We start from the raw sequence: 15,881 nt of genomic DNA, 5'->3' as shown, positions 1-15,881 counted from the left end.
GAATTCGTGAGTGAATAGGTGATCGGGTTTTGATTCGAACTTCGGGTTTTGACCAAGCGGACCTGGGGTCAATTTTTGACTTTTTGGGAAAAACAAAGGGGAATCTATTTTCATGCGTTAGAATTGGTTTATTTAGCATATATTAATGTTATTAAGTACATTGTGACTAGATACAAGTGAATTGGAAGTGGAACCGAGAGGTAAAGCGGTAGTTGAGACTTAATCTTGTCCGTGGAATCGAGGTAAGTGTTTGGCCTAACCTTAGCTTGATGGAATAGGAGTTGTGGCCTATTTTCTGTGTGTTAGTATCGTGTACGACGTATAGGTATGGTGACAAGTATCTATACGTTGGTGTCAAGCATGCCCATGAGTCTTATATCATGATTGTTGTGACTCTACTATGTATCGATCATGCTCAAATTGACGATTATTAATGTTGAACAAAGCTTATGAAAGTTTCTTGGTAATTGATTATTATTGTGAATTAGCACAAGCTGAGTTTCATTTAGTAAAGTAATTGCTGAAAACGAGATTGGTTATAGCTAAATCCCTTACCCGGATGTTATTGTTGATATTGTTGATTCTCTTGTCGGGACGTTATTGTTGATATTGTTAATTCCCTTGCCGGGACTTATTGTTTCTATTGTTTGGGTGAGGAAGAGTGTAAAACATGAAGGGTGATTGAGTGCATGATATTGTGAGCGAGTGTAATACACGAAGGGTGATGTCGTGCCGATATTGTGAGGTATAATGCACAAAGGGTGATGTTGTGCCATGATTATGTGAGGTAAAACATGAAGGGTGATGCCGTGCTGTTTCTGTTGTTTCATATGGTGAGGACGAGAGTAAAAGCACGAAGGGTGATGCCGTGCACGTGTTACCGTTTCATCATTTTGTTGATATAGTTGTGATGTTCATTATGCTTCTTTATTTGTCTACTGTTAGAATCTGATATTCCCTGCAGCATGTCCCCTTCCCACTTTATCCTATTGATTCCTGTTATTACGATTCTGTCTGTATATGATTTAACTGCATAGGTATATATGATTGTCGTGTCCTAGCCTCGTCACTACTTCGCCGAGGTTAGGCTCGGCACTTACTCAGTACGTGGGATCGATTGTATTGATACTACACTCTGCACTCTTTTATGCAAATTTCGGTACCGGACCCGGTGAGTAGCTGAGGTAGCTGCCTTCAGTCCAGGGAGACCAAGGTAGATCTGATGGCGTCTGCAGAGCCTGAAGTCCCCCTTCCCAGTTTTAGTTTTATGCTGTCTCTTTTCTTTACGAGAACAGTTGTACTTTCTTTTCAGACCAGTATTTATAGTAACTCGTAGATGTTCGTGAAGTTGTGACACCAGATCTGTGGGCAGACTTGTATCAGATTATTTGATCATGTTATAACTCTTCCGTATTTATCATCTGTTTAGCTTTAGTTTCTGTTTACAACTGTTTGGGATTGATTGTTGCTATGTAGAACCCTAATAATTGGCTTGCCTAGCTTTCACGAGTAGGTGTCATCACAACATCAGCTATGGAACAAACTTATACAAGTGGGAATCAATGTACAAAATGCTTGGTTGCTAAGTGGGGACTTCAACAATGTGCTAAATACTGAAGACAGAATAGGAGCACCTGTCACTCAATCAGAAACACGAGGTTTTCAGACTCTAGTTTATGTGTTGCAACTGACCCCCTTAAAAAGTATTGGATGGTTCTTTACATGGTGTAACAAGCAACAGGAAGATAAAAGAGTGTACAACAAGATTGATTGGGCAATAGGTGCATTGGTACGTCGTCACACTATTGCTTATGTCGCTAACATATGTCGCTGGCCTATATGATTGAGCGCGACATACAGTTCGCCAAAGATAATTCTTTTGGAAAACAGCCATGAATCTGTTCTCCATTTTTTTTTTTTTGTAGCTTTGTATTTTCTCTCTCGTTTAAAATGCATAATGATATGTATAATTTTTCCCCCGGTGAATTGCACATTAGACTTCACTAATATACTCTATTGCAAACATCAGTAGAGGCTATTATAGTTTTTAAGAAATAACTATTACATGTGCTTTTCAAAGAACTTGTCAATATGGTTGCGATATTTTTTTTCAATTCACTTGCTAAGCTACATAAATTGAAATGAATGGGGTACTACACATGAAAAGAGGAGGAATATTATAAAAACCAAAATTAAGTTGCAGAAAGGAGAGCAAACAAATAATAAGCAGCCGATCCCATTAACAAATAATCATTCATAACCTAAAAAGACCAAGAAAATAATGGGGCAAGTAAAAGAACCAAGTCTAAATTGTCAGCAGAATAGTATACTGTGCAAGGAAAGCTTAAAGAAGGCAGCAATCAATTGGAGATTTCAGTAGAACTAAGGGTGTGTTTGGTATAACGGAAAATGTTTTCCAATATTTTCTTGAAAAACAAGTAGTAATCTTATTTATTTTTCGGTGTTTGGTACACAAATTAAAGAAAATGACTTCTCAAGAGTATTCATAAATATTAGATATAATAAACATGAAGCCATAAACTTTCAAACCAACAACCTTCCGAACCCACAAATTTCATAAACTTTCGAACCGCTAAACTTTCAAAACCGTGGAATTTTGAACCCGTAAACTTTATAATTTCTAAACTCGTAAATTTCCAAATACATAAACCTCCGAACTCATAATTTTGAAACTTGTAAAATTTTGAACCTTTAAACCGATAAATATAAAATTAAAAAAAAATTAAATTACTTTTTTTTGTGCATGTGTGGAGGGGGGCCTAGGTGAGGGGGGTTGGGGTGGGTGGTCTAGAAAAATAAAAAACAAAAATGTGAAAAAAAAATTAAGGTAAAAAAATATTTTTTTTTGCGGTGGGGGGAGAGGGGTTGGGGTGGGGTGGAGGGGTAGTAGGGTGCATGGTAACGGAAAAACTGAAATTTAAAAAAAAAACCTTTTTTAGAGAGGGGATGGGGTGGGTTGGTGAGGGTGTGGAAGGTTTAGAAGGAGTTTTGGAAAATGTTTTCCTTTCTCTTGATAAGGAAAATATTTTCCTCCAATTGAAGGAAAATGAGTTCATAAGGAAAATATTTTCCAAAATATTTAAACTAACTGAAAAAATTAAAAAATATTTTTCATATCAAACACACCCTAACTCTCACCTTTTAAGGGAAGTATTATGCAATGCCGGGAAGAACAACAGAAAGAACAAATTAATTAGTAGTAATAATTTTTGCGTGTTGTCCTTTTTTCTTGTACTTTTAAGTGCATTGCGCTTCTTGAGAGACCATGGAAGTTATGCTCAATATGCGCCTATTGCTTGTAGTTAACTAAAGCGTCACCTAAGATGGTTGATGGTAGGCTATAATCTCGTGTTTTAGTCGCTTATTACACTCTAATTTACTGCACTTTACTTGTATTTGAGATTTAATTGTTAATATTTTGCACTTATTGTGCGTTTTATGCCTTGTAAAAGCGATTCTGAGTTATGTAGATGTTGTGGAACTAATTCAAGCTATTTGGAGCTTTGAAGTCTGAGTAAAAACCCAAGAGATTACGCGGGGATCGCATTCGGGGGTTGAGGATCAATTCTGGACGTCAAAACTCAAGGAAGAAGCAACTGCTGAAGAAATGTACTAGTGCGAGGCACTGTGCGACGCATTAGTACAATTTTTTGTCAGAAATTTCAAAAGTTCAGAGACTGGGTTTTTTGTGGTCTGACAAAAAAAAAGCATTAGTGCGACGCACTGGGCGACGCACAATGCGACACATGTAAAGCATTAAGTTTGCAAGTTTTCCTATTTCGGCTAGAAAAGGGAGATTTCGTCTAGGTCCGACCCTGCTTGATATAAATACATGGAAAAACATTATTTTCTAGACTTTGGACATACTGTAGACCTAAGGAGAACACACCATGCTTGGAAGAGGCTTCTAGCTAGTTTTTCTTCTCTTCTCTTCTCTTAATTTCATAGTTTATTAGTTCTAGAGTTGTGGGGTGCTACATGAACGTTGGAGTTTGAAGTTTGAATTGTTCTTATTATTGTATCATATTGGTCTATTTATTCAATCTTGCTCATAATTATTTGATTGCTTGATCACCAATTGAATACTATCTATAAATCTAGGATTGAACTTGGAAGAGGGAATTCAGATTGCATATAAGATTGAGTTGAACAAGATCTTGAACTCGAGTATGGGGAACGTATTTGCGGTTAGGATTGGAATATATCTAATTGCCTTGCTTGGTTATTATACGAGAATTATAAATATGTTCTTGTTAATCCTAATTCCATAGGAATATAGGCGCTTGGTTAGCTTGAATATGCGAGTTATACTTCGGGAGAAGGCTACGAGTAATATTGACCCCGTCAATCAATAAACTAGATAAATTAATTAGACATTTAGGTAAAAAAACTCAACGGGATTGTTTGCTGACCCATAGCTCTAAAATATTTTCTCCCATTGAATTCGTCTTTAAGCTTGTTGTTGTTTTCTTTAATCTCTTAATTTGTTACTCTAGATTAATTTTAGTTAAATATGCATAATTTAGGATTCACTCGAATAGATTAATTATTTGGTTTAATTTAGTTGATAGTTAATCACGAGTCCCTGTGAGTACGATATCTGGACTTACAATCCTATATTACTTGTCGACCATATATACTTGCATGTGCGTTTTGGAGCAACAAGGTTTTGGCACCGTTGCCGGGGACTTAGAAGTTAACTAGTCCACTAGATTCGTTTTTTATTTTTTGTCTATTCAAGTTAAATTTTAGCCTAATTTAATATTTTATTATCTTTGTTTACATGGCATCTTGGAATGAGAATTGGTTGAATATTAGTTATTCTTATTTTGGTGATTTATGTCCATATTGTGGAGGACCACACTTGGGGCAAAATTGAGAATCTCAATCTTATGTGTGAAATTTTTGTAATGTGTGTGATTGTCAAGGTGGCCATTGGGATGACTGTGCTAATTCTTATTATCCTTATCAGAGCTCTTATTATAATGTTTCTAATAATGTTTATGAGTTTGATAGGAGCAAGGAAGTGGAGGATATGGAAAGCGTGGCTTGTATTATGGACATGATGAGGCAAGTAACCGAGCAACAGGACATGATGATAAGACAAGTAGCCGAGCAACAAGATGAAAATCAAAAGGCTATACAAAGAATTAGTGCAGCGATCATAAGAATGAAGGCCGAGGAAAAAGAAGTGGCTAAAGAGAGCGAGCTCCCACAATAAGATAATTTAGAAAAAGTAGATATAGTGAGCCAATCTTGGCTAAAGGAACAAGCTCAACTAATAAAATACTATGAGTTTCTTCGTGATGGTCTTTCAAATATGACAGGAGAACTGATAGAAGGAAGAACTGAGCTCAGGAAAAAATAGACCAATTTGGTTCAGATATCCATGACTTGCAGGCTCAATTGAATAAAAAGGTTGAGTCATCTGATGCACTACAATCAATTATTGTAGATACTAGCCAACTTATGGAGCAAAAAAGAGGAATCCCAACTATTCGACCAAATTATTAATGATGCCAAGGTTGACGAAGTACGCAAAAGTGAGGATGTCAAAAGTAAAGCGATTCTAGAGTTGGAGCGCATTGGGCTTCATTCTAACCATTTTTCAACATTGTATTTGATTGGTGACACGAGAATAGATCCATTTGAGCCTACAGAGGAGTCAATGAATGGGGAACAAAGTGCTGATATTATGAAATTTGTGATGCCAAGGAGACATAACAACATCCCTCACTTAAAGGCCAAGAAGTGCAAGATGCGATACATATTGCTTGGGTCCTTTATTTTTACGCCACCGCCCCAGGAACGTGACAAAAAAAATTGATGCAAAGTTGGGGGCGCTATTTATATCCTCAAAATGGAAGAAAAAGTGGTGAAGCGATAGCGTCGCACCACGACTATAAATAAGGCGCTTGTTGGGAGGCAACCTAATTCTAATTTTTTTTTTCTTTTTGTTTTTTTAAATTGTGTTATTTTTTATAGTTTTATTTTTATGTTTTATAGGAGTATGGAGTCAAAGCCAATAGGCGTGTGCAAAATCGAGCAGGTGATTGAAACTAAGTGTGAGATGCCCGCACAAAGGACCATACCTGCGGGAAGTCTGAGTACCCGTGAACTGCTAATTCTTCGGCCTTTGGCCTACCAGGGAGTCTCTTTTACCCTCTTTTTATTTATAGTGTGCATTGAGGACATTGCACAATTTTAAGTATGGGGTGAGGAGATTGTTCGGGCGATTTTATGTGCTATCTTAGCTTAGTGTAGTAGTTTTTGTTAAAAAAATAGAAAATTGGGACTTTTCTCAACGATGGATCTCCTAGACAGTTTTCTTGAGGGATTTAAGTCGAAAGAAAAAGGACAAAAAGATTTTCTTTATAGGTAGTGTAGTAATTCTCCCTTAATTTTTCTTTCTGCCGCAGTTATTTTTCAAGGTTTTTGTTTGAACCGGGTATAGTTAGTTTTTTTAGGAGTAGGAGCCAGTGTGTTGTGATTTAAAATTGAAGCAATATCTCTTGACTTTATTATGCCTTGAGAATATTGAGTACTTTGGTGGTGACGCTTAGGCTCAGTTTTTGACTCTTGTATAAGTACCTTAAATTGTATGATCTTAACTTTGCTTAACTGCTTTGACTAGAGTGTCTTGATGAGTCCAATCCTGATTGAATTATGTGCCATTGTGTGTGTGAGGTTTGTGTGTTATTCTGTACATTGTATTTGATGTCTAGAACTTGCTCCGTGTATTTGCAAAGCGAATTAGTAGTTTCGGTCAGTCTAAAAAGTGATATAGACATTTCTTTGTTGAACCGGTTATATGCTTTTACCCACCTAATTGTGATGTATCGTAGTTAATCCCTTTGAGCCTGTAATCCTATTTCTTTGGTAATACATTACAAGCCTTACCCATTTGTTTGAATTAACCATTTATTTGAACCTTTTCACTTCTCATGAGCACTTGGAATTGTTATGATCTTTTTAAAAGTTAAAGCATGGGATGGTTGGTTTGACTTTTGAATGGAACTAATAAAATAAGGAGAAAGGTACACTATTTTTAAAAAGTAAGAGCCACTTGAATTGAAAAAGAAAAGAAAGAAAAATAGTTGTATTGCTGTGAAAAATATTCCTTGAAAGTGGTAACTCTTGATGTAATTATTATGCTTAAGGAAGTAGGAAGTTGATGTATATTGATGTGAAGGTGGAGTTATGGTTTCGCATAAGTGTGAGATTTTAAATGTTAAAGTGTATGTATTAAAGTGCTTAGGGAGGTGTAGTTACTCTTATATCTAAATGTATCTTACTCGTCCCGCAACCTACATTACAACCAATTAAATTCCTACTTGATCTTAGATTGAATGAGCTCAATTAGTAGAGTAGTACACTATGGGCAAGCCTATGATGCATCTTTTGTGGCATATGAATGTTATTTCTGAGAGTGAGAGAATTCTTTCTATCTTGAGTTCCTAATTATTCTTAAATTTTATTGAGTGTGGAACTACTCTCTTTTGTTGTGTGAGGGCACTTGATTCATAAAGAAAAGTAATGCTTGACCTCTACGTTAGAGTAAGTGAGCAGGTTGTGAAACATACGTGGTTCTTGTGAGTCAAATCTTGAGGTGATGATGTTATACTATTGTGCTTAGTCTATTTTAAATATTCTTGGTGTAATGAGTTAGGAGGATTGTTTAAAAAGATTGTATTTATATAAAGTGTAGTTTGATTTCTCAAAGACGAGCAATGGTTAAGTGTGAGTGTTGATGGTAGGTTATAATCTCGTGTTTTAGTCACTTATCGCACTCTAATTTACTGCACTTTAACTGTGTTTGACCTTTAATTATTAGTGTATTGAACTTATTGTATGTTTTATGCCTTGTAGAAGTGATTCTGAGTTATGTAGATGTTGTGGAACTAATTCGAGCTATTTGGAGCTTTGAAGTCTGAGTAAAAGCTCAAGGAATTAAGCCGGGATCATGTTCGGGGGTCGAGGATCAATTCTAGATGTCAAAAATCAAGGAAGAAGCAACTGCTGAAGAAATGCACTAGTGCGAGGCACTATGCGACGCATTAGTGCAAATTTTTGTCAGAAATTTCCAAAGTTCGGAGACTGGGTTTTTTGTGGTCTGACAGGAAAAAGCATTAGTGCGACGCATGTAAAGCATTAAGTTTGCAAGTTTTCTTATTTCGGCTAGGAAAGGGAGATTTCGTCTAGTACGACCCTACTTGGTATAAATACATGGAAAAATATTATTTTCTGGACTTTGGACATACTTTAGACCTAAGGAGAACACACCACGCTTGGAAGAGGATTCTAACTAGTTTTTCTTCTCTTTTCTTCTCTTAATTTCATAGTTTATTAGTTCTAGAGTTGTGGGGTGGTACATGAACATAGTAGTTTGAAGCTTGAATTATTCTTATTATTGTATCATATTGGTTTATTTATTTTATCTTGCACTTAATTATTTGATTGCTTGATCACCAATTGAATACTATATATGAATCTAGGATTGAACTCGGGAGAGTGAATTCAAAATTGCATATAAGATTGAGTAGAGCAAGATCTTGAACTTGAGTATCGGGAACAAATTTGCGATTAGGATAAGAATATACCTAATCACCTTGCTTGGTTATGATATGGGAATTATAATGCGTTCTTGTTTATCCTAATTCCATAGAGGTGTTAGGTTAGCTTGAATAGGCGATTTGTACTTCGAGAGAAGGCTACGAGCAGTATTAACCCCGTCAATTAATAAACTAGATAAATTAATTAGACAATTTAGGTAGAAAAACTTAACAGAATTGTTAGCTGACCCATAGCTCTAGAATATTTTCTCCCATTGAATTCGTCTTTAAGCTTGTCGTTATTTTCTTTAATCTCTTGATTTGTTACTCTAGATTAATTTTCATTAAATATTCATACATTAGGATTCACTTGAATAGATTAATTGTTTGGTTTAATTTAGTTGATAGTTAATTACAAGTCCCCGTGGGTACGATATCTGAACTTACAATACTATATTACTTGTCGACCACGTATACTTGCGTGTGCATTTTGGAGAAACATTGGTCAACAAGTTGATCCCTAGTATACTAGTTTGAAATTTCCTTGAGTCATTGTAGATTTGACGTGACAAAATATAGAGACTGCAGTTAGCTAACTTAACATCTCATTAAATCCACAAAAGCTTATAAGTGTCAATAGTCGCATTAAATCCACAAAGCGCCACTAGTTATTTACCCGTAAAATGGTACAGTTGAATTTATACGTGGTTTATAACCAAGTAAATTAAGTTGATCCTAAAATAATAGATGAATTAGATAAAAATATGATACTTAGCCTTGAGATAGAGATAAAATAACAAAAATAGTAATTCCGGGAGCAGGGCTTCTGGGTAGAATTACAACGATATCAGTAAATAAGAAGATAAAAATTATATTGAGCTTTGAATAGAATGTAGCGTGTATTTGCCAGAAAATTTGTGTCTTTACAATGATATAGAGCTTAGTATTTATAGTTGCACCTAGGGAACAAGGTCTTAGGATCAAGCCCCTCTTTAATATCAATTATGAGGGCCATTAAAAAATCTGTAATAGCATGTAGTGAATGCCATATTCCCTGTAACGGGCCGTACACTTAATATTATAGAATATTCCTTATTAAATTCTACCGGGTGGTGAGCATTTATTTCATCTTTATGAGTATCATTCTCTCAGGATCGGTGCCTTCAGATTTAACTATCTTCTGTCTTTAGCTCCGCGTGTCACTTCCTCATGCGATCATTTAGTATAAACATATTTTACCCTATATAGATAGTCCCCCTGCTTTCCGATGGCATAACTTTGTGTCATCGAAAAGTTGGTAAAGATACCTTTCGTGGCAGGAAATTCTCAGACATCGTCTAAAAAGTTTCTGACGGTTGGTTAGACGCACGTCTCTCCGCATTTAATGTTCCGAACATGGGTCATCCCATGATTCAACATCGCTTTTGCTGGTTATCGAGGTAATTATGTCCATGATTTTAGCCTCCTATTTCTTTACTTATACGCATCAAACTTCTTCATTTACTCATCATAATTCTTCAAACTTTCTCAAACTTCCTTCATTCAACTCGTACTTTGTCTTCAACCTCTCTTTAACCTTCTTCTTAAGAGAAAAGTTTTTCCTTCTTTTCTAATAAAGAATGGCTTCTTCTTCTAAAACCCCTAGTTCCTCAAAGAACAAAAGCAAAGCTGACGAGGTTGCTCCTCCTACCGTGAGCACCATCATCCCCAGAAGTTTTGTCACAACTAAAGACTTCGAAGAAAAATTTCCTTATGCTAACCCTCGTACATGGGTCGTTGGCACATACCCTTTTTCTATCTATCCTTCTAACATTCCTGCTATGAAGGAAAACTACTACTACCAAGATATATACATTTTCGATCTTGATCTGGTGGAGCAGGTAACCTCACTCAAGAAGGGTATTACGTATTTTTATATGTATCCCTTCACTTTGGGAGTATTTTTTTAGTGGAGAGCTTGACTCCGTCATCCTGGAGTTCTGCCTCCGCTACTAGGTGTGTTTGGCACAAGTAAGCCTTTTTGTGTGGAGGAAAATCGCTTGCATTCGGCGCCTGTGCCAGTAGACGGGAGAAGAGATATCCTTAGCTCGAGTAATAAACCTTTATTCCCCCAAGATCTTCCATGGGGGAATGGTAAATTTCAGCAAGCATGGCCATCATGCTCTGCTATCTAGCATGGATGATGACAATGACCGCGAGTCTATGAAACAGTTCGTTGTAGTCGCCACTAATGATATCATTTCGGCAACGACTTCATCCTTTCCGGAATCATGGAACAACACTCATAAGTTCCTCGCCTAACGTTTCTTTCATTAAAGATCATCTCATATTATTATTGACCCTTCTTTTTTAGCCTATTGTAGCAACTTGATGGGTACCATCTAGGGTTGAAGGCTTGGACCAGTAGGTCCAGAAAATTTCGGATGTCACTATGCCCGAGACCTGTACGTAGAAAGAACTGGCCCTCAAATACGGGTGGAACGCCAAAAACCATGGTAAATTTGACTCATCTCGTCTTTACTTTTTGTGTAAGGAAGTTGATTAATCCTTTTTCTCTTTTGCTGAATTCAGGTCTACCCCAGGGCTCGGTTGTCGTCCCCGAAGAGGACGTTTTGGCTAATCCTTCTGATTCTATGAGGTTGCTTTAGGAGGCATTCACTCAACCAAGCGTCTTTGGGCCTGCTTCAAGTGCAAGTGTTTCTTTTCGGAGTCCCCGGCTGGAAAGCAAGCAACCAAAAAAAGATGTTCCTCCGTAGCTGGGGAAAAAATAAAAGGGAAAGGAGTGTCGTACCAGAGTCGTCTTTAGATGCTGTGGTGTTGAGTGTCGCACCTCCTTTTTCCGCCCCCTCGAGGGTGCGTGGGAGTTTTATCCAATTAAAGGACAATCGAAACGGGATTTGTTTGTTTGTTTCAGAGTCGCCACCTGGGAATTTTAAGGCGTCCCAAGTCACCAATTTTAATCCCTGAATCGAGGAGAATAGGACTCTGTTTATTATTCTGCAAACCAGAAATCCGGAAAAGGAATTCTGTTAACCCGGGAGAAGGTGCTAGGCATTCCCGAGTTCCGTGGTTCTAGCACGGTCGCTCAACTATTATATTCGGCTTGATTATTTTGATTTGTTAAATACATTTTTATTGCATGATTTTATTGTTACCGCTTCTATTTAGATTGTTTATAATTAAAGAACCTTCTTCGAATCGAATCACGCGTACGTGTATTCGTTTTATATATTATATATTTTTTAATGTGAAAAATAGTGTCACGTGTACGTATATACAATGATATTGATAATATAATAATTATTTTTTTTTTCCGAAATTTTTTATTATAAAAAAAAAGACTTAAGTTCGAAATTGTGCTAAAAATAAAATTAAGAACGTTCGTCGCTCTTGTATAATTAAATATTGAACCGCACATCTCGAGTTATATGAAATTAATATTGATATTCTCCGAAGAGCCCCCTTTTTATTAAATGTTCGTTCGAAGTTGCGCGAACGCATAATCCGAATTGCTTTTAGAAATATAATCAGGTTACGCGAACGCATCCCTAATCACGCAAAATATTCTTAATAGTAGTATAGATTTTCCATAAATTGTTGAATGTTAACCGCAAATTATATTTTTTTGCGTAAGAATTATATTTCTCCAAGCCATTCAAATTTAAAAGGGTAAAAATAAACGTGGGATTAATAATATCATTTTTTTTCGTAAATACAATATATGCATACCCAAAAAATGAATTGCATATAAAACTAGGAAAGAGAATTAATTTGATGAACAAACTAATAGTTTTTCGAAGAAATTGTATCTCCTTCTCATCTACTTGTTTTTAGTCCAAAGTTATAATGGTTTGGTTAATGTTTGCAATGGAAGATAAGAGTCAAGTTGATAAGAAAAAAGAAATATTACAAACTGATTCAATAAAATTGCTTTATATACAACGTAGTTGTTCGTCGGAACCATTCATAATATTTTAACGTCGTAACAAGCTAATCAATTCGTCGGAACCATTCATAATATTTTAATGTCGTAACAAGCTAATCAATTCACCTTTCTTATGGTTATACATATACCCGTTATCTTACCATATATGAAAAAATACAATCAACATCATTTTAACCTTATTCAACAACAGAGGTTAGAACGTAGTTTTCTTGATATTTCTATTCTACTTTACATTTAGCTAACAATGTTACGGGATGTAATCAATGACCCATTTTTATGTCATATTCCCTATTTTGACAATTCAATCATGACTTCACTTAATGAAAATTCCGAAATAGATGATATTATTACAACTCTTAAACGAACTTTAAGAGGTAACAATTATCTTATATTCATTACGCCAAACGTACTACTATATTAATCAACTGAAACAAAAACCAAATTTTTAACTAATGAACTTGAACGAATGGAAAACAGAATTATAATTCCCGAACTTCATTAATTTGTCATGTTGAAGCTTTTCGTGACATGAATTTACAGATATGTACCTGATATTGGAATCAAAAGAAAATGAAGATGAGAATCAGCAGCAGTAATAACAGTACAACAGCAACAACTGCCCAGCAACAGTAACAACCCAGTAACAGACCGGTGGAGTAGTAATCCCAAAAATAAAAGCTTTAAGCTTTAAATGAAACAACAACCATTAATACTAATTTCAAACAAAGAAAGAAAGCAGTAGATTTTTAGTTTTATTTTTATTTTGAAAGCTTAAATATTTTTCGGAATTTTTCTCTCTTCTATTCTCTGTCCGTTTTTTCTCTCTATCTGTATGTGTATTTTTTCTCTCGTATCTCTTTTTATTCTGTTTTTTCTATGTCTTCAAGACTTCACATATATAACACATCTCATAAACCTTTTAATTAATTAAAATCAATACTTTTTGTCTACCCAACCCATTATCTTTCCACTCATCCCCATTACATTAAATAAACATATCACACCACCCCATTATATTTTGTCCCCCATGCTTCATTTAAAATAATGCAAGATTCCCCCTTTAAATTAAATCTTGTCCCCCCTTTATATTAAACAACTATATCACAACCCACCCCATTTCATTTTGTCCCCCATGCTTCAAATAAACAATTTCAAAATGTACAATTCCTAAACTACCCCTCACGACCTTACTGAAATTACCAAACTACCCCTGAACGTACTACAAATTTACCAAACTACCCATCAGCTATAACACATCAATTAATCAAACTTAACCAAAATATAGACAATATGATCAATTTCTAACAATGTTCAAACAACAATATGAACACGGATGAACATCATAACGACAATATCACATGAACACGATTTTAACAACATTTCAACAACAAATCACATGAACACGAATTGAACAACAAAGAACAACTAAAATTTGATTGAACAATATTTTAGCAACAAACAATCCTATTTTCGGATTCAACAACAACAACAAACAAAGTATGAAGATTTCTAAATTCAATCATATTGAACTTAAAATCAACTCTAACAACATTACAACAAACAATTCTTATATTAAACTTTAAACAAGATTATGAGAACAATTCAAGAAATAATCATAAATGATAAACAAGAAATCAAACTATACAAAATTCGGATTCAAGATCATCCAAACAAAGTATGAACATGAATGAATCTATTTTAACACAACAAACATGACGGATTAAACGATTAAATCAATATATTCCTTTAACACAACTAAATTCTTTTTAGACAAATAACAAGATCGACGAATAAACAATTATGAACTTAAGCTTGAACTTAACAATATTAACAATTTCTAACAATACATAAACTCATGAAACAAATTGAAGAAATAGTTAATTAAATTTCAATTTGAATCTAACAAACATCAAACTAACAAATATTCATTTAAACAATAATACAAACATGAAATAAACATGAAAACAACTAATTAAACTTCTATTTTGAAATCTGAAAAATTAATTTTAACAAAGCACATGAACATGAACAAACTAGAAAAAATGATTTCAACGATAAACAACGAACAAAACAAGAATTAAATATTTAACGATTTTAACTTTTAGAAATATAAAAACGAAATATGGACAAAATAAAACTCAAAAACAACTAACCGGAGATGAATCAACGAAGAACTTTGATTGTAAACAAATCTGTCCGGGTTTCGACTCAAATAAAAAATAAACCTTCGAACTTTGATGAGCCGAAGAAGATGAAGCAACGTGAAGCAGAAACACGAAGCAACTGCTGCGACGAGCAGCAGCAACAGTCCATCGAGTGAGGAAGAAGAAGCAGCATGAAGCAGTAGGGGAGGTCGACGGACAACGAACCAAAATCAGCAGCTGGACGCAGCTGAAACAACCTGCGAATGGAGATGCATCAACGTTTTTTTTTGGAGCAGCCATGGCTGCTCGTAGCAGCTGGACGCGACAAAGAAAATTGAAGCAATAGCAGCTGCTTAGTAGCAGTAGCAGCTGCGTGAGCGGACAGCAACCACGGTGGAAACAGTGAAGGCGATGAGCATCATGACGAGGAAGATGAAGCGGAATGAAGCAGTGGCGACCATGGATGTCGAGCTCGAGCTTGAGCTCGACGAAGAGGACGAAGGAAGACACGACGACAAGCAGCTGAAGCAGAAACGTGACCAGCAGCAGCAATGGTGAAGCTGAAGACGCAGCGACGCAGCAGCACGACGGAGCTGAAGCGAGCTTCGCGTTGGGTTGTTCATAGTTTTTGAGGTCGTTCATGGGAGGTCAGCTTGGAGGTGTTTGGTGAGTGTGTGTGTGAGTGTGATGTGGGGATGAAGGGAATGGGAGAGGGGCAGCCATGGTTGGAAGGGATGTGCTTGAGGAAGAAGAAGAAGATAGGAGAGGGGGGGATGGTTTAAATTTTTAGGGTTTTCTTCTCTTATTTTTGTTTTGTTTTGTAAAAAATGAAAGACAAAGGGGGTTTGGGTCTTTTGGGTTATGGACTGGGTCGACCCAGTTCGAAATGGACTGGGTCGTAGGGAAGATTGGGCCATTTTTGGGCCTGTGGCTTGAAATTGAAGAAGAGGCCGAATTCCGACTTTCTTTATATTTTCGCTCTCTTTTCTTCTTTTATTTCTCTAAAACTAAATTATAAAAATACTTAACTTATTATTAAGAACTAAATTAAGTTATAAAAGCGCAAATTAACTCCCAATAACAATTAACGCACAATTAAGTAATAATTAAGCATAAAATTGTATATTTGGATATTAAATGCTAAAAATGCAAAAGATGTCTATTTTTGTAATTTTTAATTTTTGTAAACAAATTTAATTACTAACAATTGTAGAATTA

At 35.6% G+C, this 15,881-nt stretch overlaps 1 long non-coding RNA gene across 1 annotated transcript; it reads right to left on the bottom strand.

Moving 5' to 3' along the window:
- Positions 1 to 12,988: 12,988 nt before the first annotated feature.
- LOC142176614 (uncharacterized) lies at positions 12,989 to 15,376 on the bottom strand. Its single transcript, XR_012705303.1, has 2 exons — positions 14,673 to 15,376; positions 12,989 to 13,067 (listed from the first exon to the last, which is right to left on the bottom strand). It is a non-coding gene; the product is annotated as an uncharacterized LOC142176614 (long non-coding RNA).
- Between the last annotated feature and the right edge of the window lie 505 nt (positions 15,377 to 15,881).

The sequence above is a fragment of the Nicotiana tabacum genome, chromosome 22, assembly GCF_000715075.1.
Source record: "Nicotiana tabacum cultivar K326 chromosome 22, ASM71507v2, whole genome shotgun sequence".
NCBI lineage: Eukaryota > Viridiplantae > Streptophyta > Magnoliopsida > Solanales > Solanaceae > Nicotiana > Nicotiana tabacum.
Note: the sequence above shows the minus strand (reverse complement) of the source record. Positions and strands in the feature narration are given on the sequence as shown.